Raw genomic sequence first — 26,666 nt, 5'->3', positions numbered from 1 at the left:
GCCCCTTTCAAAATCTTCCTCCCCACCAGTGTAGCTGTGGGGTTCTGTGCTCAGAGACTGAAGGAGGTGTCCTGCTTAGACCGCCTCTCTTTGTTTTTCCCTCCGCACAAGTTAATTTTCCCAGGGTCATGTGGCAGCAGTTCACTATGGACACAGCATTTTCCTGCAAGATATTTTCTGAAACCACCAACAGCCTTTTGGTTTTCAGGGTCCTTATATAAAGAAATTTGCATTAAGAGCTCACTGGGCCCCCTCATTTCCATACGTGTTTGAAAGGGCAGGAGCTTGGGGAATGCAATGAGAAAAATGTGAATGTGCTGGCTGGCGGTGCCTGCTCTGCGGAGATGTCCACGACTTGTAAAAAGTAGAAATTTAACTTCCAGTTACCTTAAATATGTTTGTGTGCAGTTATGGAGTCTAGGAAAAGAATAAATGCTGTTTCTTTTTTCTTACCTTTGCTGCTATGATGGTTATTCGCTTTTGATTGTTTAGAAGAGAACAAAGGTGTTTTTTTTTTGGAATGGTTTTTTTCTGGGGTGGCCCAAACAAGACATTAATTAAGAACCAGTAGAGAATGAAGTGGAATGTGTTCTAAGGAGCCAAAAATGCTTTGCAGTGAGCACCAGATGGAATTTGGTGCAGTGCCCTACAGGCAAGATTTCTTTGGGTTTATGATTCTGAAAAAGATGGGCCCATGGGTCAAATACAATTTTTTTTAGGAGTTGAGATTTTTAAGGCAATATCCACACAAAAAGACTACATATATTCTATCACCATCACTTATCTAGGAATTATTTTTGTATTTTTTTATTTTTCAAATTGTGGTGAAATATACATAACATCAAATTTAGCATCTTAATCGCTTTAAGTGTTCAATTCAGTGGTATTGAGTACATTCATACTGTTTTGCTACCATCACCATCATTCACTTCCAGAACTCTTTCCAACTTGCAAAATTGAAACTTTGAAATACAATTATTTTTAACCAATTATGTTTTATATTTGGAAATTAGGTTGGATGCATTACATTTGCTGAGACCTATTGAAACACAAATGTGACTATGTTTTGTGTTTCATATAGTAGATCCTAGAGTAATTACTGAGCCACAAGTATACTCATTCCAAGTTTTAAAATGAAAAAAAGAAAAAAGAAGGCAAAGAATCATGCAACCATGTGTTTAAAAGGACTATGAAAAATAAGATGAAAATGTAAATTTGAGTGGCATGAAGATTTACTTAGACTTGTTGAACCTGACTTAAACTGGGGTCTATGTTTAGAATTCTGAATTTCTCTAACTGAAAATTGGTGTTTCCTTTAATTACTAATTTTCAATTAGAGAAATTCAGAATTCTAAACATAGACCCCAGTTTAAGTCAGGTTCAACAAGTCTAAATAGATCTTCATGTGGTGTTTCCTTTAATTACTAATGAGACTTCCCCGGTGGCTCAGACAGTAAAAGCGTCTGCCTACAATGCTGGAGACCAGGGTTCGATCCCTGGGTTAGGAAGATCCCCTGGAGAAGGAAATGGCAACCCACTCCAGTATTCTTGCCTGGAAAATCCCATGGACGGAGGAGTCTGGTAGGCTACAGTCCATGGGGTCGCAAGGAGTCAAACACGACTGTGCGACTTCACTTTCACTTTCACTTTAATTACTAATATAGGTGGCAAACCACAGCATTAGCCAACCTGTGACTGTCACCAGTAGAAATCACAGCCATTTTTTTAGCACATTGAAATTACTTCAGTTATATCAAAATATGGTTTATTTCACTACTTCAAAATGATGGCAGTTACTAGGTTAGTCCCTAGATCTTCAGTGTTTTAATAAATAGTAATGTCTTGTCATCACTACGTGTTATTGTAAAAAATATTTTGATAACAATATTTCAATGCAGTTGATTTTTTTTTCTTATCCTGGGTATTTTACATCAAGCACTGAAAAACATTATTCTGAGAAGAGGTTCAGCGATTCCTTCATGCCCCAGGGTCCATGGCACGAGAAAGTGAAGAACCTGGAGCTTCATCCCTTCTTTGTCGTCAGCGAGACTGGAGGGACAGTGGGGGTGAAGGCACACAAGGGCAGGCGGCATTTCCCTACCTCCATTCCCAGTACACACGCTGCTGCTCATGCCCAGTGGTTTGGGGCAGCTGACCCTCTCTGAGGCTGTGTGTTCTGGTTTCTAAAATAGCAATGGCAGTAGTAAAACTTTGTTGTTTTTAGGAGGTCCGACTGCATCTGTACGTATGTAGAGTCCTGAAAGTGACTTCTGACTTTCCTTTCTTGCTAAGCTAGGCTGATCTGCAAATTACTAAGACATGAACTGGAAACCATTGTAATTGTGTATTTAGAAGGAACAGAACCTGTTTTCATTCCTTTAATCCACGTGTAAACACCATCCATCAGCTCTTCTACTGAAATCCTCCTTTTTTTTTTGCTGGTAACTTGAACCATCTAGGCCAGTGGTTCTCAGAATGTGGTTTCTGGGCCAAGAACACAGGCATTACCTGGGAGCGAGTGACAAATGCACCTTTTCTGGCTCCACTGCAGATGTACTAAGACTCATAAGTGATGACGGTGGGGCCCTGCAATCTGTATTTACCAAATCTCCCAGGTGATTCTACTACTCCTTAAAATGTGAAGTAAACCATCCCTCCTCCCACTGTTACCTCTGGAAATGAATCAGATTGGAGGCAGCTGGTCTCCACGGCTTGATTGATTTCTTGCTACTTGCTCTTGATTATCGGAGAAGGCAATGGCACCCCGCTCCAGTACTCTTGCCTGGAAACTCCCATGGACGGAGGAGCCTGGTGGGCTGCAGTCCACAGGGTAGCTAAGGGTCGGACATGACTGAGCGACTTCACTTTCACTTTTCACTTTCATGGATTTGAGAAGGAAATGGCAACCCACTCCAGTGTTCTTGCCTGGAGAATCCCAGGGACGGCGGAGCCTGGTGGGCTGCCGCCTATGGGGTCGCACAGAGTCGGACACGACTGAAGCAACTTAGCAGCAGCTCTTGATTATACCTGCAATAATCTCAGTTTTTGACCCATCTGGGCTTGCCTTGGCTTTTGGAAAAGCCAAGGCTTTTCTTTTTTTGAAATCTATCTTTGGGACTGAATGAATCTTACTCTTGGACTTGTTTTCTTTACCAGGTAAAAGTGGCCCTCATTAGCAGGATTCCAACAGTGGAGGGGGAAGCTGGGAGGTAGGGGTATGGGGATGTGGGTTGGGTGATATGCTTAGAGAGGGTAACTCATTCTCAGCTTGCTTGGTTTCACCTTTGCCCTAGGTGTTCGTCCGAGGCCTCCTCCCTGCTCCAGTCTACCTGTGTGAGGCAGGCTCTGAAGCTTGAAATTGGCCACAGAGGGAGTATTTACATCTTGGAAATTGCAAATGCTACAGTTCCAGGTATTTTTTTGTGTCTTTGTTTTCTAGAGAGTCTGTTCATGAGCACACTTCTTGAATGCATGATTTAAAACAACATTGTACTTACCAGTTCGTGTGTACTTAGGAATGTTATTCAACCTCTTAGCTATCAGTGTACAAAACTGAGGAAACAAGTCTAGATAAGAGAATGGAAATTAAACATGATTCTACCTCTCAAACATAACCATGATTAATGTTTTGATGCATTTCTTTTATGCTGTGCATTTTCCTTAAATACTTGAGATTATACAGTGGGGCATCCTTTTTCTTGACCACCATCAATCATATCATAAGCATTTCCCTGTATTTTATTAAATTTATTGGAAACATGTTTTTTAATGACTATGTAATATACTACCCTTGGGATTAAATACTTTACTTGGTCTGCTTTATAAATAATGGTGCAAGGTCCTTTTTCCTGCATTTTCATTGTTTTCTTAGATCATGTTCCCAGAAGAGAAATTACCAGATCAGCTTTTGAGGCTTAAGTACATAGTTCTAAATTGTTTTCCAAAATGTTTGTATTAGTTTATATTTCGTCCAATGAAGAGGGTGCAACTTCTTTTAATTACTGTATTAACCAAACTAAGAGCTCTGTTTTAACTTAGAAACCAGCATTTTGGCATGTTGCATTTGGATGTCTGTTTGTTGCCTGATAGTTTTAGAAGGAGTTGACCAAATTTGGAATTTTCTTTAAAGGCATGCTATATATGCTTTAGTATATTCTCCTCATCTCTCCCTTTTACTCCCCTTAAACAGAATAGACTGTAAGTGCCTTTCCATGCCATTTAATAGCCTCCTAAGTATCTCTTAAAACGCCTGCCCACTATTCTGTATATGGATGTACTTTTTAAAATTTGAGCCATTCCTTATGGTTGGACACTTCTGCATCATGTGTTTTCTATTATGGTCAATAATACTTTTTATCCACTGACTTCTGGGTTTTATAGCTAGCAGCCTTGTTTGGGAACAATTCAGGGAGAATCTGACTCAATTGTAAAAGTTCCCAGCTGACTGACTCCAAGATGGATTCTTGTGCCTGCCCTTTGCACTTATTTCCCCCTGACCATTCCCCTCTCTTCATTTCACAGATCTATAACAGAGGGAAGCCCTGGGCACTCCATCTTCCCCAGCTCACTCGGTCTTGCTCTTCATCTTGGGAGCCCCACAGGGCCAAAGGCTGAGATAATCCTAACTGCACCATGCTGCCTCCTCTCCTTGTTTATTTAAAATAATTAGGGGCACAGTTAGAGAGTAAGATAGTACTTTGAGGATTAGGCAAGAAGTGACAGTCACCTGCCTGCCTCCTGACACCCTCCAATGACCTATCATTTCTCAGAGGTAACCAGTTACACTTGTCTACGTCTTGAGATGCTTACTTGTATATTTTGATAACATGCTTATATAGAAAATTTTTTTTTCCATTTTCCATTTTATCTATTGTTTACTAGATTTAGAGAGTATTCCAATAACTTGAAAGTGAAAGTCATTCAGTCGTGTCTGACTTTTTGCAACCCCATGGACTATATAGTCCATGGAATTCTCCAGGCCAGAACACTGCAGTGGGTGGCCTTTCCCTTCTCCAGGGGATCTTCCCAAACCAGGGATCAAACCCAGGTCTCCCACATTGCAGGCAGATTCTTTACCAGCTGAGCTATCAGGGAAGCCCATTCCTATATTCTAGAGTCTCCAGTTCCTTTCCATACAGTCTATTGATGGAGTTACACACCAGTTTTAGTTAGATCAACATTAGGGTTTTGTGTGTGTGTGTGATTAACAGATCTTTTGTTGGTAGTAAACTAGAGCAAACAATCAGAATTGTGTATATGCGGTATTGAGTACACATAATAAAATTAAAGAAATTCCAAACTTCTATAAAACAAAACACTGGAGAAAAAATATCATACAGCTCAAGCAATACTCAAGTGGGAAAGTCCTCTCCATCCTTTGATTACAGCTTGTGCTCCATACCCAATAGAACTTATCGCACTTACCAAAATAATACATATGTTTTAGTACTGGGTGCATTTAAGAGGACTATCAACATTGGTTTTTACATCACTATCACTAATATAGACATTGTTCACAGCGGAGTCAAACAGTGTACTAGAGTTGTTATTCCTTTTTTGTGAATCATTTTATTTTCCTTATAGTTAATAACTGACTTTTTGCTTTTCATTTGCACCTGTTACTAATATATCTCTATAGTCTTCGCCAGAGTTTAAAAGTCCCTCTCAAGGTGGTCAAAACTGTCAGATAATGTATCAGTCTTCCTAACCCTCTATTTACTTTCTCCTCATCTATCCTGGGATTTCCCGTCATCATTATCTTTGTAATTTACTTAGCTTTTTCTCCTAAGTAGCATTGCTATTTCCAGGATCCCTTGTCTTTTTCTCTCTTGGTTTATTTCAGGGATGTGCTGGTAAATGTTTCATGACTACCTGGGGCTAGGGGACAGTTGAGAAGGGGAGGAAGCCGTAGTTTGTAGTGTTGCTGATTTCTGTGGTATCAGTATTCCCTCCATGGATGATTTTAGCTTACTGATGTAATATCACTAAACTTCATATATTAGTCAGGGTTCTTCAGAGTAACAGAACCAATAAGATACCTATCTATCTGTCAATCAATCAATCAGTCAATCAATCATTAAGAGACCTATTATGAGGGATGGGCTCACCGGGTTACATGGGCTGAGAATTCTTCCAACCTGCAAGCTGGAGGGCCTAGAAAGCCAGTGGTTTAATTCCAGTCTGAGTATGAAGGTCTGAGAACCAGGGGAGCTGATGATATAAATCCCAGTCTGAGGGCAGGAGAAGATCAGTGTTCCAGCTCGGCAGGCAGCCAGGAAGTGAAAGGGGCAAATTTCTCCTTCCTCTGCCTTTTTTTGTTCTCAGGCCCTCTACAGTTTGGGAGATACCCACTCACACTGGGGAGGACAAGACACTTGACTGAATTGAATCCTCCAGTTGAAATATTAATCTCATCTGGAAACACCCTTCAAGATACACCCAGTAATGATGTCTAGCTGGGCACCCCTTGGCCCAGTCGCACTGTCTTGCTTAGGAATGGGAGGAGATGCTCCTGTGGGCCAGTAAGAGCCCGCTAACAGCACACCGATGGGCAGTTACCTTACTTCTGATGTAGCCTCTTCTAAGAGCTTCCTGAGAAAGAGTACATGGAAAGTAGATGTTTCAAAAACTTTAATTTTTTTAAAAAAATGACTATTTTACTCTCATACTTCATTGACGTAGTCTTAAAATCTAGATGGGAAATGGTTTTTACTCAGAAACTGGGGGGTGTTTGTTTCCAGTGTTGCTGGAAAGAACTGCAGTGCTGTCCTGGGGCCAACCCTTTGTATGTATCTTATTTTTCTTCTTTGAACACCTCTAGGATTTTCTCTTTATCCTCGATGATAGAAAGTTTCATGATGGTGTGTCCCTAATCCCAAGTTGGTCTGTAGCCTTAGCAGATCCTTTTCAATCAGTGAGCTCACACCTTTCAGTTTTGGGAAACTTTATTTCTTTGATTTCCTCTCTTTTCCTTTTTTTTAAAGTTCTACCAGTTTATTGCTACCAACCCATCTCCCTCCACCCTCATGCACGCGTGCTCAGTCATGTAACCCCATGGACTGCAACCCGCCGGGCTCCTCTGTCCATGGACTTTTCCAGGCAAGAATACTGGAGTGGGTTGCCATTTCCTTCTCCATGATTTCCTCTCTTTTCCTAGAACTCTGGTTTGCTGGATATTAGATCTCTTGTTTTGATTCTCTAACTTTCCTTTTCTTGTTGTGATTTCTAGGAAAATCTTCTAGATTTTCTTTCTCAACTGTTTCCTAGGCCTTCTGTGTAACACTAGCTGTTCCTGTCAAGGTGATGGCACCTTGGATTTGGGGCCATGTCCTATGTCTATGTCTCTTCTGGAGTGCCTGCCTGGCACCACGCTTGACATGATGGAGGAGTAGAAATAGCGGTGACTTTTTTTTTCTCCTTTTTTTAAAAAAAAATTAATGTATTTATTTTAGTTGGAGGCTAGTTACTTTATAATATTGTAGTGGTTTTTGCCATACACTGATATGAATCAGCCATGGGTGTACATGTGTTCCCCATTCTGAACCCCCCTCCCACCTCCCTCCCCATCCCATCCCTCAGGGTCATCCCAGTGCACTAGCCCTGAGCACCCTGTCTCATGCATCGAACCTGGACTGGCGATCTGTTTCACATATGATAATATACATGTTTCAATGCTGTTCTCTCAGATCATCCCACCCTCGCCTTCTCCCACAGAGTCCAAAAGACTGTTCTATACATCTGTGTCTTTTTTTCTGTCTCACATATAGGGTTATCGTTACCATCTTTCTAAATTCCATATACAGCGGAGACTTTTCATCCAGGTAGATCTGGTTTTGAATCATACAGCATGGACAAATCATTATTTTTTAAAATTAATTTTTATTGGAGTACGGTTGCTTTATAATGTTGTGTTACTTTCTACTGTACAGCAAAGTGGATCAGCTATACACATACGTATTGTGCTCAGTCATTAAGTTGTGTCTGACTCTTTGCAATCCCATGGACTGTAGCCCACCAGGCTCCTCTGTCCATGGGATTCTCCAGGCAAGAATACTGAAGTGGGTTGCCATTTACTTCTCCAGGGCATCTTCCCAACCCAGGATTGAACCTGCATCTCACACATTGGCAGGTGGATTCTTTACCACTGAACTACCTGGAAAGCCCATTCATATACGTATGCTGCTGCTGCTGCTGCTAAGTCGCTTCAGTTGTGTCCGACTCTGTGTGACCCCACAGATGGCAGCCCACCAGGCTCCACCATCCCTGGGATTCTCCAGGCAAGAATACTGGAGTGGGTTGCCATTTCCTTCTCCAGTGCATGAAAGTGAGAAGTGAAAGTGAAGTTGCTCAGTTGTGTCCTACTTTTAGCGACCCCATGGACCGTAGCCTACCAGGTTCCTCCATCCATGGGATTTTCCAGGCAAGAGTACTGGAGTGGGGTGCCATTGCCTTCTCCGTCATATACGTATATTCCCTCTTTTTTAGATTTCCTTCCCATTTAGGTCACCACAGTAGGTTTCCCTGAGCTATAAGTAGGTTCTTATTAGTTATCTATTTTATACATAGTATCAACGGTGTATATATGCCAATCCCAATTTTCCAATTCATCCCCCACTTACCTCTCTTGTTATCCATATGTTTACTCTCTACATCTATGTCTCTATTTCTGTTTTGCAAATAAGATCATCTGTACCATTTTTCTAGATTCCATATATATGAATTAATATATGATATTTGTTTTTCTCTTTTTGACTTACTTCACTCTGTATGACAGTCTCTAGGCCCATCCACGTCTCTACAGATGACCCAATTTCATTCTTTTTAAGGTTGAATAATAGTCCTTTCCAAAGAAGATGTAAGATGGCCACAAACACATGAAAAGATGCTCAACATCATTAATTATGAGAGAAATGCAAATCAAAACTACAATGAGGTACCACCTCACACCCATCAGAATAGCCATCATTAAACAATAAATGTTAGAGAGAGTGTGGAGAATAGGAAACCCTCTTACACTGTTGGTGGGAATGTAGATTGATACAGCCACTATGGAGAACAGTATGGAGATTCCTTAAAAAACTAAAAATAGAACTATCATATGACCCAGCAACCCCACTTATTGGCTTGTACCCAGAGAAAACCATAATTCAAAAAGACAACCCACCCCTCACCCCCGCCGCCCCCACCGCCCAGTGTCCATTGCAGCACTATTTACAGTAGCCAGGACTTGGAAGCAACCTAAATGTCCATCAACAAAGGAATGGATAAAGAAGATGTGGTACATATATACTACGGAAAAATTGTTTAACTTCTCTATTCTGACTTTTTCTGTTCAGAGCAAAAGGCACGTCACCCCATGGGGAGGGAGGCCAGAAGCCTGAGGGGAGTGGTCTACCAGGTCTGGTGAAAGGTCTACCGGACCCTCCCATTTTCCCACTCTCCCCTCAGCCTGCATTCCAAATAATGCATTGTATCTTAAAAATGGAAAATCTCAGAAGAGATTACATTTTATAGTACTCAGTGTCACAGTTAAATAATTCCATCTGAATACAAGGAAGATTTTGGAACTTAAAGAGAAGTAGTGCTTTTCAATGATGAAATGAAATTGTCTTTTTCCAGCTACTTTCCACATCCAGTCTCCCTTGACCAAATTAAGATTTATTGAGCGTTTACCAAGTGCCAGGCCTTGTTCTAACTACTTAGCCTGTATTATTTATTTCTACATCAACCCAATGTGGTGGGTGGTATTGTCATTCCTATTTGCAATTACAGAACCAGAGGCTCAGACAGGCCTAGTGTTACACAGTCAGTAAATGGAGGGTTGGGACTGAAACCCTGAAATTAACTGTGGATTGTATGCTACGATGAAATCTTGTTGGAGAGTTCCGTTCATGGATTTATCACTTGAGGTAAGCCAGGGACCCAGGGAAAGTCTTTGTAATGGGGATGCTGAGTATCCCAGGACCCAGCTCTGATGCTGGGAAAGGACGACAAACAGGCTTAGCAGATGTCCCAGCCCCGGAGGGAGGAGGCTTCTTGGGGCCGACACCCTGTGCAGCTGTCCCTAAGGCCCGGTTGGCAGTCAAGCGACGTCAACCAGTAACACACAGTTTCACCTCAGCAGCCAGGCCCAGCTCCCGGCAGGCCTTGTTTAAACAGGCCGCTCAAAACAGCTGGGGCTGGCTCAGTGGAGCGTGTTGGAACCTGAGCAAGGATGCTCTGAGTGCAGGTGCCTGTCTCTGAATGTGCAATCATGCAAATCCAAGGACCAGATTGACATGCTCTGAAGACCTGCTATTCTGTTCCAATAACTCAACTGTCTATTGCCAGAGCAGCCCAGACACTGGCAGCCCTCGATTCCAAATCAAGTGAGCAGTCCTGGCGATGGAGGAAAGAAGTGTGGGGTGAATCACAATCAAGGCTCACTTTCTTTGGGCAGATAGCATCCAGGAAAGACTCAGACACCTTTCTGGGGAGTGACTGTCATCAGAAATGGTTTGGAAGATAGGAGGTGTTGCCAGAGGAGGTGAGGGAATCCCTTTGCTCGTAGGATCTTGGTGATCACCTGTTTTTCCCTCCCCTTTCTACAGAGGAATCATGTGAAAGCCAGAGAGGGTAAGGGACTTGCCCACAGGCACACAGCTCACCAGAGGGCTGGGCCTGCTGCTTCTGAGTCCTGGTTTCCTGTGAGCCGTTACACCCATCACACTGTCTCCTTCGGCTCACTGCTCTGAGCCTCAGGTCATAAGGGAACCTACCACCTTCCAGTGGCTCTTCCCTGAAGCCTCTTTGGGGGACTGGTGATCACAGAGTTGGTGCAGTGCAAAGAACTGAACAGGTTGTTTGCAGCATGGGAAAGGGGAAGCTGAGGGCAGGTTGTGGTACAAATGTCTGGCACTGTCTCAGCTACAGAGTGGCTGACAGCCCACAAAGACGTGTCACCCACTCTCTCTAACACTCTGTTCTCATAGACTCTCAAGGAGCCTTCAGTTTTGACCTTGACTGTTAGGTTTGCTGGGTAAGTTAGGCCTCTCGGGTTGCTGGTAATAATAAACAACTGTTGCTGATGAAAAAAGAGAGCCTGAGGCATCCTTTCTCCATCAGCAGAGAAGCATTCTCTGCTCTGGTCCATCTAGCCAACCATGACTGCCCTTCAGTCCAGGAGCCGTGTTACACAGACCTTTGACTACTCCCCACTTTCCCCACTACATAGGGCTGCCCTACCCTGGCCTCTAAAGTCCGTGGAAAGGCTCTAGAGAGGAGTCTCATTAACCTAAAAGTGCCAGGATCTTGTTATTCCAGTGCCACACAGGCCAGTATAAGGGGAACACTTGGGATGGTAGCTTTGAACCATTAATTCAGGAACTTACCTGCAATGCCATCTTTAAGCTCACCTGCGAATTTAGTCTATACACTTAAGCCACCACATTGTCCCTCTGAGCCAGGAAAACCAGCAGAGAGGCTATTCTGACACCAGATGTGGTTACACAATTCCAATTTTTCACCCTACCCCCACTTGGTGTATCATATTCCAGGAAAAATGGTAAACATTGTGTTGGGCAGCCACGCCCAGGCATTTGGAGCTCTGTAAGGATGAACACCTCGGATTTTAAAGTTCAAACGGTAGAAGGAAGGCTGGAGGATGAGCGTATATTTTCTATCTTGATCCAAGAAGCCCACAAAACATGTTATAGTTCCAGTTTCACGTGGAAACTGACTCGTAGTCTCACAGTTCCAGCTCTGAATTCTGGATGAGAGGATCTGAGCGATTCCCTGTGGGTCCAGTGTCTATTGCTGGTCAGTCATCAGAAGGGGCAGGGTCACCAGTGCCGCTGTTGAAAGCCCACGCACATGTTTTGCTTGAGAGAATGTTTTCAAAAGAAAAGGCGGTTTCTAACAGGCTGTGCAGATAGACACCTGAGAGACATCTCTCGTTGCCAAATATTCAGGTTAAATGGCTTATCTGTCACCAAGTATTCTATCTGAGTTTGAGGACTGTTAGCCAGTTTTTTTTTTTTTTTCAAGGCAAGACCACCCTGTTTTAAACCAGCCCCTCATGTGCATGGAATCCAGGGTGTTTGGAATGGTGAGGGGAGCAGTGTCCTTGAAGCCATCTCCTAACTGCTCAGCATGGCAGGCTTTGGTCTAACCCCTTCTTTTTTCACATGAGGAAACTGAGGTTCAGAGAAGACACATGCCCCGCTCAAGGTCAGCCCACTTCCAACTTTATAAAGTGGGGAGACTGGTAGAGCTGCCTTGTCAACTCTTCACCAGCCCTTAGCACACTGTGGAAATGCTGACTGGATAAATACTGAAGCTCCGTGGCAAGATTTGTGGCCCTCAGAAGCATTCCTGTAACAACGCCTAAGAAGGTTTTGATGATCTGCCTATGGGGCATTGCTGAAGCATTCATTTCAGAGAAGGCCAAGGGGCTCAGACTACAATTCTGAAGCGAATTTCTCCCTAGACTCTCACGGCCTGGCAGCATGAGTAAGGAGAATGCCTAGGATTGCACCGACCCTTGATTCTTATCCTTTTCACCTTGTGCAGCAGAAAGACAATGGACTTGGTGTGACTTTTTACACCTGCTTCAAAATATTTCGTCATGCCACCTGCATCAACACGGAAGGACCTCAGTTCAGTTCAGTCGCTCAGTCGTGTTTGACTCTTTGCGACCCCATGAATTGCAGCACGCCAGGCCTCCCTGTCCATCACCAACTCCCAGAGTCTACCCAAACCCATGTCCATCGAGTCGGTGATGCCATCCAACCATCTCATCCTCTGTCGTCCCCTTCTCCTCCCGCCCCCAATCCTACCCAGCATTAGGGTCTTTTCCAATGAGTCAACCCTTTGCATGAGGTGCCCAAAGTATTGGAGTTTCAGCTTCAACATCAGACCTTCCAATGAACACCCAGGATTGATCTCTTTTAGGATGGATTGATTGGATCTCCTTGCAGTCCAAGGTACTCTCAAGAGTCTTCTCCAACACCACAGTTCAAAAGCATCAATTCGTCGGCGCTTTTCGTCGGCGCTCAGCTTTCTTCACCGTCCAACTCTCATATCCGTACATGACCACTGGAAAAACCATAGCCTTGACTAGATGGACTTTTGTTGGCAAAGTAATGTCTCTGCTTTTCAATATGCTGTCTAGGTTGGCCATAACCTTCCTTCCAAGGAGTAAGCGTCTTTTAATTTCATGGCTGCAATCACCATCAGCAGTGATTTTGGAGCCCAAAAAAATAAAGTCTGACACTGTTTCCACTGTTTCCCCATCTATTTCCCATGAAGTGATGGGACCAGATGCCATGATCTTAGTTTTCTGAACGTTGAGCTTTAAGCCAACTTTTTCACTCTCCTCTTTCACCTTCATCAAGAGGCTCTTTAGTTCTTCTTCACTTTCTGCCATAAGGGTGGTGTTATCTGCATATCTGAGGTTATTGATATTTCTCCCGGCAATCTTGATTCCAGCTTGTGTTTCTTCCAGCCCAGCATTTCTCATGATGTACTTCTGCATATAAGTTAAATAAGCAGGGTGACAATATACAGCCTTGACGTACTCCTTTTCCTATTTGGAACCAGTCTGTTGTTCCATGTCCAGTTCTAACTGTTGCTTCCTGACCTGCATACAGGTTTCTCAAGAGACAGGTCAGATGGTCTGGTATTCCCATTTCTTTCAGAATTTTCCACAGTTTATTGTGATCCACACAGTCAAAGGCTTTGGCATAGTCAATAAAGCAGAAATAGATGTTTTTCTGGAACTCTCTTGCTTTTTCGATGATCCAGCGGATATTGGCAACTTGATCTCTGGTTCCTCTGCCTCTTCTAAAACCAGCTTGAAGATCTGGAAGTTCACGGTTCACGTATTGCTGAAGCCTGGCTTGGAGAAGCAAGGACCTAGAGATTATCAAACTAAGTGAAGTAAGTTGGACAGAGACAAATAACATATGATATCACTTATCTGTGAAATCTAAAATATTACACAAATGAACACATAAAACACAAATTTATCATTACCAAAGGGGAACGGGATGGAGGAGGGATAAATTAGGAGTTTGGGGTTAACAGATTCAAACTATTATATATAAAATAGATAAGCAACAAGGCCCTACTGTATGGCACAGGTAACTATATTCGATATCTTATAATAAAACATTATGGGAAAGAATATGAAAAAGAATATGTATATGTATGTGTATATATATATATATATATATTACATATATATAAATAAATCCCTTTGTCATGCAGCAGAAGTTAACACGACATTGTAAATCAACTATACTTCCATTTTAGAAAGCCATAAAAGTTGAAAAAATGTTTCAGAGGGTGTGGAAGGATGTGATGAGAGAATCTGCCATCAACCAGGGCCTCTGCCTGCAAAATATCTTCCTGTAGTTCTTATGCTCTTAACCCTGAGATCAGACTACTTCCAGGAACCAGTGGAGTATGGAATTGAGCTGGGGGTGGCGGTGGGATTGGGGTGATGTGAAGAGGGGGCATGGTCACAGCTTCCTTGAGCCCACTACATCCCAGGCAACAGGGAAGCTGATGGATTAGGGAGGAGTGGATGAAAGGTAAGCCAGGGAAACTAAGTGAAGGAAGTGGGTATTCAAGTAAAAAGTGAAATTCATGGGAAGCATGCCCAATGTTTTTGTCCATACCCAACTAGATTAGGAACAGCTGATGAAAGCGAGTAGATTTAATGGGGTGGGGATGATGAATGGTGTCTTGTGATAGGTCAGGAAATGACTTTGTTCAGGAGGAGTGGTACAAGAGGAAATCAAACTTAATTCTTATCTCCTTATGATGTTTTAGTTGTTTGACTTCTCTGTACACACCTGTAAAACCAGAAGACAAAGAGGTCTGAGGTTTAATGTGTTGTTTGCAAAGTAACTTGAGATGTGAATGTCTTGAGTATGTGCTTCAGCACTGTCAAGGACTAGAGTTTTGTTTCTAGCCATTTATTGTAATAAGTGGATGTCCTGTCAGTGTTCCTGGTGACTGGTTAAAAGTCACCTGCCAGTGAAATGAAAGTACAGTTTCTCCCCATCAACTAAGTCCAACCATTTGCTGGCTTTGTAGGGCAGAGGTGAAGTTTCATTCGCACTATAAACTTTATGATGTATCTTCCTTCTTTGGGGTCTTTATAGCATTTTATTTGCATTACTCATCTTTGTATTTCATCATGTATTCTTTGGCGTTGCTAGTGCACTGTAGTGGGATTTAAATTTTTCAGACTGCTCTTATATGGGGACTTGTGGCAGGCCTCCTCCCAAATCCCTCACTGAAATAAAAAAAAAAATCCAAAATATATTTTCATTTACTCTTTTATATAGCAACTCTCTTAATGTGTAAGGCTTCTTTTCAGTAAAGATTTTTAAAAGTTTGAAAAACCTTAGAGACGTAAAATCTAGTAGAGGAGGGAAGAGTAATTCAGAAGAAGACTTAGGACAGGGATCCATTGAATAGTATCAGAAGACAGCAATGGGAAATGGGAGGACTGGGGGCTGAAGAGGGCTTGGGGTATTGAAAAGCCTCTTTGGAGGAGATGGAAGGTAAGCCAGGCCTCTAAGAATGACTCTGCTTTGAAAAAACAGAAGGAAGAACTTCTGAGTACAAAGACCTGACATGCAATGAATCAGAGGTGCAAATAAGCTAAGCATGCTGTGTTTGTGGGAAGGTGAGGGAACCCAGAGAGTGATACCAGCTGTCCTCACTCCCTTTAAGTAACAGTGATAGAAAGAGGCTTCATCTACGTAGCAACTGGGAGTGCTGCCTGGAGTGCTGTGCTGACAACAGTATTAAGGCCACAGTGCTCAGCAGGAAAGAATGCTGTCATTGATTAGTGATGTCTTCCATAGACGCAGGAGGGGAGAGGAGTGACGTGTGTTTCAAGAGTAACTGACATATGTTTCAAAGAACCTCTGGCATGGGGATTTTCTTCCTTTTCCCCCTCTTGAATTTAAGTCAATGGATACTGAGAGTGAAGCCTGTGATTCTTAATAACATCTTGTTACATCTCTGCCAAGTACTCAAACCTAGCTGGGCTGACTCCCCAGTTGTTTTTCAGGCTTCTCAGAGAAGCCAGGGTCATTGTCTTTGCTGCTGGGTTATAGGAGAGAGAAGTCTTTTCAACTGAGCACAGATAACTTTGGTTCAAGAGAAGATGATTAAGACTTTGAAAAGGCTAAGAGAATAGGGGAAATTATGACTGTGGACACTTGCTAATATTTATGTAAGTGTGTTGTTACCTAATGTGAGGCACTGGTCCTGTATTGCCTCATGTACCCATGAAGTACTTGGTTACTTCATGTACCCAAGCCTTATCTCCCTATCAAGGTTATAAGTCTCTCTCTTGAGGTCAGAGATTGTGCTTTCTTTCTTTTCTAACTTTATTTATTTATTTTTGGTTGGGCTGGGTCCTCTGGGTCTTCATTGCTATGAGGGCTTTTCTCTAGCTGCAGAGTGGGAACAATTCCCTAGTTGTGGTGCATAGGCTTCTCACTGTGGTGGCTTCTCTTGTTGCAGAGCATGAGCTCTAGGATGCACAGGCTTCAGTAGTTACAGCTTCGGGGCTCTAGAGCAGAGTCTTAACAGCTGTGGCTCACGAGCTTAGTTGCTCTGTGGCACGTGGGATCCTCCCGGATCAGGGATAGAACCCGTGTCTCCTGCATTGGCAGGCACTTTACCACTGAGCCACTAGGAAAGCCCAGGGAGTGTGCTTTCTTTATCTCAGGGGTTAGAGAGACAGAAAGTTGGTCTGTGTTCTTTGTGTCTCTATGGTGCTTTGCATATGGTGGACATAGTGTCCTTCAGAGTGTTAGAGGCTTATAAGATGACTGTTAAACTGCTTTGAGAGTCCTGCTAATGACTTGTTCAATTTAAAGAAAAAGTAGAAAGGGGGTTCAAAGGGGAAGATTATAAAGTTCAGCTGTGATGTTTGAGTCTGCACAATTGGCAGAACATAACAATGTGCCATTCAAATCCGTCCTTTCCAGACTTTTTCTTTTGGCCTGAGCCTCCTTTCAATTCATATGATCCTCCCTTGAGGGTGGAGGAGGATTGTGTGGGGACAAAGAGAAGACTGACTGGATGAGGCACCTTCATAAATATTTTTCCTGGAGCCTGCAGAATGGCATTTTTCTGTGCATTAAACTTGTCCAACGGGTATTTTCAAAGGATGTATTTCTGGAAAATTGGAGCCCCAAGGGTGACTTTTCAGGAAATTGGCTCTGATCTTTGATCTATTTAAGAAACTGCACACCGGTAGGAAGATTGCATCACCACAGCAACAGAGTAACCTGGCACTCATGATGAGAAGGGTGGGGGGCAACTCTGCATCATGGCATTCACAATGAAGCAATGTGGTATCATTTTGGAAGGAGCAGGGGCTGCTGAGGCCACATCAGTCAAAGAGAGCAAGTCAGACTTACAGAGTATGAAAGGAAATCCAGGTTAGCCCAAGTGCAGATGCCTTATGATATTAGGAAATGGTTTCAGAAGTGCGTACACCTTAAAATGAGATGGGCAATGACATCTGTAGAATATTTATAGGTGTCATCATTTGGATTTTAAGTTTTCCTGCAGCCTCTCAGATGATCAATATTTAAATCTTTGATGAAAGAGCACTATAGCAAATAAGATTAGGAAAGAAGATTTACCTTCAGAGTTTGCATTAGAGCTTTTTTCTCAGGGGGGTTGGGAGTTGGTGAGAGGGCTTGGGCAGGCCGTCCTGCTGTAGGAATGTAGAGCTTAAGGGAGCACTAGTGCTCCCACCTGCTTTGGGTTTTGGGTGAGAACTGTGAGACCTAAGTGACTAACAGGCTTGTTCATGTGCTTCAGTTACTGGCCAGATGAGGCTCGAGGCTCAGGATTCCTCCTCCAGGTCTGGGCTCTGTCCACCCCACCTCCTTGACTTTTTGGTGGACAGGAGCTCTGCTGACTTTGGCTCCTTTGAGTTTAGGGTAGAGCTCTTGGCCCCTCTCTGCTCTGAAATGTAGCCCCACCAAGCTTGAATTGCTCTGCAGTCTATACAATGAGGATAGCATCAGGCAAGCTGCTTACCTTGAAGCAGAGTCAAGCATGGAAAGAGACCATGACTAAAATCAGTCTCAGGTTCCCTACGGTAAAGATGTCGAATAACATGGAACCCCATCAGTGTTAGTAGCAGCACAGAAGTTAAGCATGTGGCTTTTGGGCAGGTTATTTAACTTCTTCATGCCTCAGTTTCCTCATGTGTTAAAATGGTGTTAATAACAGTGTCTATCTTATTGCGCTCTCAAACACACATGAGCATGTGTGCGTGTGTGCACACGCACACACACACTTTATAGTCCTTATAACGGTGCCTGGTACATATAAGCACATGAGAACACTTGCTAATACTATGTCAGCGTGTTGTTACCTAACATGGGGCACTGGTCCTGTATTGCCTCATGTACCCAAGATTTATCTCTCAATGAAGGTTGTCAGTCAACTTGAGGTCAGGGGCTGTGCTCTCTTTATCTTAGGAAGTTATATGGGAACTGGGTTGGCTATTAGCATATGAGTTGTAATATGTCTTTCCAAATGGCTTGGATTCTTGAAGCTACATAACTCGTTTAACGCCTCTGATATGCATATAAATGAGGTATTATAATCGCCCTCTTCAGGGGTGCTGTTGGGCCCCTTGTCTCCTCCCCTCAGCCTGGGCCATCAGTCTCTCTCATGAGGGCTTCCTGCCTCAAGTGCTTGCTGAGTCTCCCAAGTCTCTTTCTTCTTTAGGATTTTCTCTTAAACCATGGAGGACTGTTAGGCCTGGAAATGCAGGAGGGTACATGCTTCCTTGACCAATGAGTGACAAGAGCTTCCTGCCTTTCTGAAGTTCAGCAGAGAGGTGCTTTCTACACTAGGACCTCTTAAACGTGAATCATCCAGTGATATAATTTAAATGCAAATTATGGGTCAGGAGGTGTAGGGTGGGACAAGATTCTGCTTTTCTGACTTGCTCCCAGGTGATTCGATGCTGCCAACCGTGGGCCACACTTAGAGAGGGAAGTCTCTACAGGGTTTCCTTTGAAAGTCCCTAGGGGGTTAGAATCAGAATTGCCCACAGCAGGACCCAGCTCAATAGCATGCTCTTATTTGTCTTCCCTCCTTCCCTGTCTCACCATCTGTCTGTGGCTCCCTAGAGTCACCTTCCAAATAAACCATCTGTTCTGCACCCAAGATTTTGCTCAGACTTGGAGAAACCACAGAACACACTGTCCTTTACAGATAACTCTCACTAACACAGGTCACCCACAATTATTACAGAAGTGGGGCTTGTGTCTGAGTCTGATCCCTAAGCTCTATGTATTAATATTATACCCCTGTACCTTTGTACCATACTGTCTCTCCAGTAGTGTGTGACTGATTCGAGTTTTGATTTTAGCCGCAGATAACTGAAAACCCAGATAACAATGGTTCAAACATAATAGGAATTCATTTTTCCTGTGTAAGGAGAAATCCTTAGATATTGAGTTGATGATGTTAATTTGGGCTCAGAGATTTTTAAAAAATTATTTATTTTTAATTGAAGGATAATTGATTTACAATATTGTGTTGGTTTCTGCTATACATAAACATGAATGGGCTCAGAAATTTTAAGCTGAGGGTGCTATGAATCTCTTGGTCTTTCCCTCATGGTTGCAAAAGAGCTGCCATACCTCCTGCCACCATGTCTGCATTTCAGGAATGAGGATGAACAAGACTGAGGGGCAAAAGAGTGTATGCTAGGTGATAATGTCCTTTGTCTCCTTTAGGAATTTTCTTTGAAGCCCTACCTAAAAACTTCCACATATATTCTAAGATTAGAACTTTCATGTGGCCACCACATTTAACAAAACTTTGAAAAAAGAGTAGTTTTTTAAAAAAATTCATACACTGCTGCCCCCAAACAATCAATGCTAGCCAGTCATGCCCCTGGGAAATTAATTGAGGGTTTCAGGAGTGTTTTTTTGAAGAGCTTTGATAATTTTCCCAAAGCACTCTGGGTTAAGTTGATTGCAGAAATGGAGGAGGTGATGGCAGAGGAGGTATAGCATTGTGTCTGTGGTCTGGGTACTTCACTCCCTGGTCCCATAGAAGGGTGAGAGTGGGTCTGGAGTATTTTAGGGAGTGGGAATATGGTGTGGCTTTAACTTCAGATTGTGTTGGCTTTCTCCTGAAGTATAAGAACTCAAATTCCATTCACAACCCCTGGGACTAATTCTTCCCAAAGACCTCCATCTGGTCAACAGGAGAAATTCATATTTTTCCTATCAACAAATCTTCACCCTAATTCTAGTAGACTGATAACCCTCATAATAACCCTGGTCATCTTATACCAAGAGGGCATCTGCCTCCTCCCTGCCTGGGTTGTGGCCGAATGCTTTCTAACATTGACTCACTGAGATAGACAGCTTGCTTCAGTCATTTCTCCCAGATCTATAGTTTCTCATCTCCCTACTCCACCCAGCATATCCTTCTCTCATGCTCTACCAGGCAGTTCTTAGGTTATTTAAGCAGGTGTCTTTTCTTCTGGCTTGTGAGCGTCTGTACTACTGTGTCATAATTATTCTTTCAAATGCCTAGAACAGTCAGCATAATACAGAGAGAGCAGTGATTTAACCCAGATCCTCTTCCTCCTGGAACTCCGAGTCTTTTCCTCAAAGCAGGGGCTTATGAATGTTTGTTGAATTCAGTTAGTCATTCAAAGAATAGTAAAAAATTAATTACAGGAGGGTTCTGGGAGATGTTTTTCTGCTGGACTTTGAAATCAGTTCTACTATTAAAACTCACTGTTTAAATTTAGGCAAATCAGTTTACCCCTCTGTCCTCAGATTCTACACCTGTACAATGGATCTAAGAATAATAATGTGAGTGTATTGAGTGCTAATTATATGCCAAGTGCTGTTCTAAGAGCTACATGCTTATTAACTCATTTAAATTCTTATCATTGAGTTCTCACAAGGTATAAGTAAATTAATACATGAAAAATGCTTAGTGTGGCATTTGGTATATGGCAAGCATTCATATTTGTTAGAAATTGTTGTTATAATCAGTTCTCAATTCTTGCCCCAAATTAATGTTTGGGTTTAAGGTCTGTTTTATTAAATAGTAGCTATTTTTTTTCTTTTTTCTTCTCCCCCTCCTTCCGCCTGTCCCTTCTCCTCCTCCTTTCCTCCTCTTCCTCCTTTTGTTCTTCTGTCTCCTCCTCCTTTTAAATTCAGAGCAGTATTTGACCATCTTCTAGGCTTTGAGCACCTCTGCTCCTCACTCTCTTTCAGCTACCCATATTGATTCTTCTGGGCTACTTGCTGCAAATTGCCCTCTTATTCTTTGTTACATTCCTTCTCTGAAACCATTCTCTTCTCTTGGTGGTGGAGACAGAAAAGGAGTGGATTTTCTAGGCTTGTCAATGACTTCTAAATTGTACTAATAGTACCTTTCCTTTTCATACTACCACCAAAAAAAAAAAGAGGAAAGAAAAAGAAAACCCATAAGTGATGAGAGGTGGATAGAAGATGGCCATTATAATATGTTATATCTGAAGTGTTTTATAGTTTACAAAGCCCTAGTTCCTACATCTTCTTGAGTCTTCCAGCAATTCTAGGTGGTCCTCATTGGAATCCTTGTGATATAATTGGCTAGTAAGTTTCAAAGTAGGTTTCAAAGGATAGGAGAACTGCCTATCCCCAGTCATCTGGTGGATTCTTAGTTTAGACCCAGTGACAAGCTTAAACATGGCCACTGTGGGTAAGGAAGGCAGACTGTGTCCTGAATGATGAGCTTCCTGAGGGAAGGGATGACATCCCATATAGAGCATCCTCAAGGCTCAGCTCAATAAATGCTTGTTCAATGAATAAGTGAATAAATGATGAACAACAGCTTTAACATTCCATTGTTTGAATGACCACAACTCAAATTATTCAAATTTTAAAAATTTAAACCTGTTTGATTTTCAATGAGTTGCTCACTGTAGAGATAATCAATTTCCGACTTGGAGTCTCTCAAGTCTCCCTCTTGAGAGGGACCTTGAGGTATCTATGTTAGGGCAGGAAGAGAGGGTTTTAGGTGAAGGAAGCCACTCAGCTGGGGTCTTTGAAAATCTGGATGTGCTTTTCAAACTGTAGGTACAAAGGACTTACCAAGAAGGAGTTTCTGACTGTGAGACACTGGAATGGGGACCATTGAAGGTGACAAATGAAGCAATGGAGCCACGAATCTCCACACTGGAAATGGACCTTCTGGTTGGTCAACTTTGGATTTCTTTCCTTGTGTGTTGTTTCACGTTTCACCTAGTTTTCTGGACAGCCTCCTAATGGCTCTTACATTTGTGGGGGAGAAATAAAGGGGAAAAGGAAGGTTATGGGACCCATTTGAAATTCCATTGACAGTTATGTGCTCCTTCTAGAAAATGCATATACCCACATACAGACAACTTTGCTCCCTAAATTAGAGGACATGGTTACATACCTCCTGTCTCTCACTATACTTACCAGAAAAAAGGATTAATTGTCCTTGTTTATGAGTATTCCTAATGTGCTCCCTTTGTTCCCAGCTTTGTCCTCTTTCTGTGAGCAATTGTCAGCCCATGGCCCAAATCACTCTTTGTGTTCTCTGGGGCTGCCTTCAGGTCAGCACTTTGGTAGCGAGCTCTGGCAGCCACTGAGAGGGTACAATGATCCTACCTTCAGGCTCCATTATCTGGGAAGCACCTACTGATTGCCTACTCTCTACACAACCGAATGTAGTCCTTAACTTGGGCTATATCTCTTGAAACATAAAGAAAGAAGGTGTGACTGATGCTTGGAGAATTTGTGGAGGGAATTAAAAAGTCAGCTCTGATAATTGGGGTAGGAGGGCCAGAAGCAGGGGGAATGTGATTGGAAGATTGATTATATCATGATTGATGGCTGATGACATCACCAAATTCTTTATTGACTTGTCCTTGGAGGAGACGATTAATCAAAGATACTTGAGTTTCATCAGATTGTTCCATCTCCTGGCCCTCTTTTTATTTCTGCTCTAGTGATCTACCAGGTTATCTTGCTCATGTTGATTCCCAGAGTTGAGTATTTTGGGCCAGTAGAGACAAGGCATGAAGTAAACTTTTGTTACTTACCGTCTGCTGGGTCTCTTGTACAAATTTCCCCACATGGGCTCTTTCTTCTTGAGCTATTGATTGGCTGCCTTTGACACAGGCTCAGTGATTTCGGATTTCCTGAAGCTGAAAATGGAGAAAGAAATAAAGAAGAGTCTTTGGTTGGGGCCTTCCTCAGAGATACTTGGGGCTGTCCCCTGAGTTCACTGTTCCGACTCTTGTTTACCTTTATAAAAATAACATGAAGAATGTAGATGCATCAGTGGAGCCACCCACATCTGCAATGAAAGCTTATTTCTAGTGAAAATCATCATACCAAAATATTCACTCAAGCAGTACTTAGTAGGATCCACCACAGCAAGGGCTTGTGTTTTTTTAAGGAAACAAGCTGTTGAAAATGTTCATGATGAGCTTTTTGTGCTGTGTGAAGAGCTCTTGGAGAGTTCTGCAGATGCTCCCAAGCTTCTTTCTGCCTATCCATCTTGCAGACACTTAAGGGTCCAAAGGACTGTTGATTTACGCATAACCTCTAAACTTGAACTACTTCCTTGTGTTGGTGGATCATTTTAGAGTCCAAACCTCTAACTTTCCTTTTTTCTGGCATGTTTTCCAGGTTGCTTGCTTGCTTCATAGATAGCCATTGGTCAGTCAGGCGCTTTGAGTTTTACTTTGCTATCATACAGTGGTAGAGATATCATGTTTCTGATTTTTAGTGGGTTTTTTATTTTTTTGCTAGTGTTACCTCAATATCCAAAATGGTCTCTAAAGTTTATTGAACCACCCAGGGTCAGAAATATGAGCTCAGCTCTTTGTTGGGCTTGACCTATTGACCCAAGAGAGCAGCTGGGGTGGTTCCTACAGCTGCCCTCCGCTCATGGAGCCTTTTACCCAGAGGATCTCCCTTTGATGGACTTCTCTGGGAGGAGGGATGTTCCTGAATGAATTCCCCTCTGAAGCCTCCCCTAGGCCTGGCAGAGAAAACAATGTGGAGGAGACAGAGCTGAAGGATGACTTCATAAGAACAACACAACAATGAGGAAGACTGCTTTGAAGTGACATGAACCCCTGAACTTTAGGAGTGATTCTACCGCGACTGGAGGGAAAAGATGGAGGAGCATGAACTCTTTCAGTTGTAGGGGAAAGAAAGTGTCCCACAGCAGAGGAGAGCTTAGCATGCTTGGGTCTGGCTGACTGTGGGCCTTTGTTAGGAATCGCCCTGGTGAATCACCCAGTTGTCCAGCAACTTGGACCCCTGGCCCCTCCCCACTCCAAACACACACACACACACACAGCTCCTCTGAGCTCCATTCAAATGCCCACTAAAGCCCTTATCTGTGGATCACATTGTGCTGAGTTCATCTGGTTCCCTGGCTACTGAGCTCCTCCAAGAGTAGGACCCCCTGCCTCCTCCCTCTGTATCCCAGGGCCTGGCCTAACATGGGGCCCAGTAAACATGGGTCATCCCGCATCCGCCCCCACCCAATACTTTCTCATGGTATTGTTGATTCTCTTCAGTTCTCTGTTTCTGCTGCTCTGTGAGCATTTAGGAGACCAGGGACCAGTTTTCAATGCCTGTGTCTTCTCAAGACCTAGGGGAGTGCCCCAGGCCCAGGGAGGCTAAACACAATGTGATGTTTGCAGAGTGTACATGAGGCATAGCCTGAACTGGGTGCTGGCTCCGGCTCTTCCACCCACCATGGCTAACATCTGAGGGTAGCCACTCCACTGCCCTGAGCCTGTACAATCACCTTTCCTGTTCTAGAAGTTTCTATAAAAGGTTGAAATTCAGGAAGTTATTACAGATATCCCTGGTGGGGTGAACAATACAAACAGATAAGTGTTAGAAGGCCTGGGTTTTGGTTCTGAGCTAATTGGCCATGTGGCCTTGGATGAGCTCTAGAACACAGTGGCAGTAATATCATGGTCTCTACCTCACAGTTTTTATTTTTTATATTTCTATTGACTCTTTTAAAGAAATGGAAAAGTAATATGTTCTCGTGATAAAAAGTGACACAAAATAGAAGAAAACAGGGTTAAAGATCAGAGTTCCATCCTCCAACCCCAATCAACCTCCCCGACACCCAGGCTCTCATTAGAATCTTCTGGGAACTCTGGTGAGAACATGACTTAACATGGGGATGAAGTGGTGTGTAAGTGTGTTATGCTCACACAAATGCCAAGTATTGTTGTTGTTACTACTGCTGTTCATAGAAGTATTGGTAGTTTGAGACACAGGATTTATATTGGAGGATTCCAAAGGGAACTAGCTGGGAGGTAGGGTAAGTGGTATATAGCAAGGCTGGAGAAGGCAATGGCACCCCACTCCAGTACTCTTGCCTGGAAAATCCCATGGATGGAGGAGCCTGGTAGGCTACAGTCCATGGGGTCGCTAAGAGTCGGACACGACTGAGCGACTTCACTTTCACTTTTCTCTTTCATGCACTGGAGAAGGAAATGGCAACCCACTCTAGTATTCTTGCCTGGAGAATCCCAGGGACGGCGGAGCCTGGTGGGCTGCTGTCTATGGGGTAGCACAGAGTCGGACACGACTGAAGTGATTTAGCAGCAGTAGCAGCAGTCTATAACAGCAATAATGTGAATCCTCAGATTGGTTTAAAATTATCTACTGCTAAACCTTTCCAGGTTAGGAAGCAGGAGGAATTGGTGTCAATTCAATATGGGGCTCAGAAGGCCTATGACTGACCTCATTGTGTCCCTCCACGCTGCGGGACTGCTGGAGAGTGCCCTTACCTCTGAGTCCCACTTCCTACTTCTGTAAAAATGGAAGTAATAAATGCATTCTCTTCAAGCGCTGAGATAGGGATTAAATGAGTGAGTATACTTAAAGCGCTTAGCACCTGGGCCAATATACAGTGAGAGCTAAATACCTGTGAGCTTATGATCAGTGAATCCCTGAACAGATGGTCATAGGAGAGCTGCCCAGAAAGATCTTTGCTTGTTGGATCTACTTTTAAACTGGGATTTGGTGCCTTGAATGGTTCGGCAAGTATTCTGAAAAAGAGATGCCAGGTTTCTTGCATTTGAAAACAGCCCTCCCTGGATCAGTAAGGATCCTCTCGGGGTTTGCACATCTACTGTACTTGATCATCTCGCTCTTCTGCACAAGTTATCACTGTGCATCATTGCCAGTGTGAAACCCAGTGAAAATTTGCTTCTTCAGCAAACAGACCTGCCACTTGCTCTGGGGAAAGTCAATGACCACCTTGCAAGGTGACCTCTTCTATTTTTATTTTTTTATTTTAAAGAAGAAATTAAATTGACAAGTGGGTAATGCCATGTATCAGTGTGATTCTATTCCTAATTAATTTATTGGCTTTGGTTCATACAACATGGGTTTTCTTATTAAAATGTTCAGCTTGAGGCATGCCTTCTGTTCCTTGAAGTTCCCATTAGGTTTACAAATGAGACTCTTGTCCTGACTGATGTTTTCTGGGGAAGCCTTCCTGCCTTTTGTCTGCTCTCTATCAATCTCCCCGCTGTCAAACTGCTTCTTGAAGTCTCAACTTTCCCCACTGTAGTTTAAAGAAGTCTCTTTCCCTTA

The 26,666-nt window shown here is 42.9% G+C and overlaps 1 protein-coding gene across 1 annotated transcript in view; it reads left to right on the top strand.

Moving 5' to 3' along the window:
• THSD7B (thrombospondin type 1 domain containing 7B) overlaps window positions 1-26,666 on the top strand; it is a 1,641,422-nt gene that overhangs the window by 68,933 nt on the left and 1,545,823 nt on the right. Inside the window, exon 4 of the mRNA XM_081579094.1 lies at window positions 3,294-3,412. The gene's annotated coding sequence lies outside the window, so the exon portion shown is untranslated. The remainder of the gene's footprint in view (window positions 1-3,293; window positions 3,413-26,666) is intronic.

This window comes from Giraffa tippelskirchi, chromosome 3 (assembly GCF_054371585.1).
Source record: "Giraffa tippelskirchi isolate mGirTip1 chromosome 3, T2T-mGirTip1v1.2.pri, whole genome shotgun sequence".
NCBI classification, from domain to species: Eukaryota; Metazoa; Chordata; class Mammalia; order Artiodactyla; family Giraffidae; genus Giraffa; species Giraffa tippelskirchi.
The sequence above is the reverse complement of the archived record's forward strand: the minus strand, read 5'-3'. Positions and strand labels throughout refer to the sequence as shown.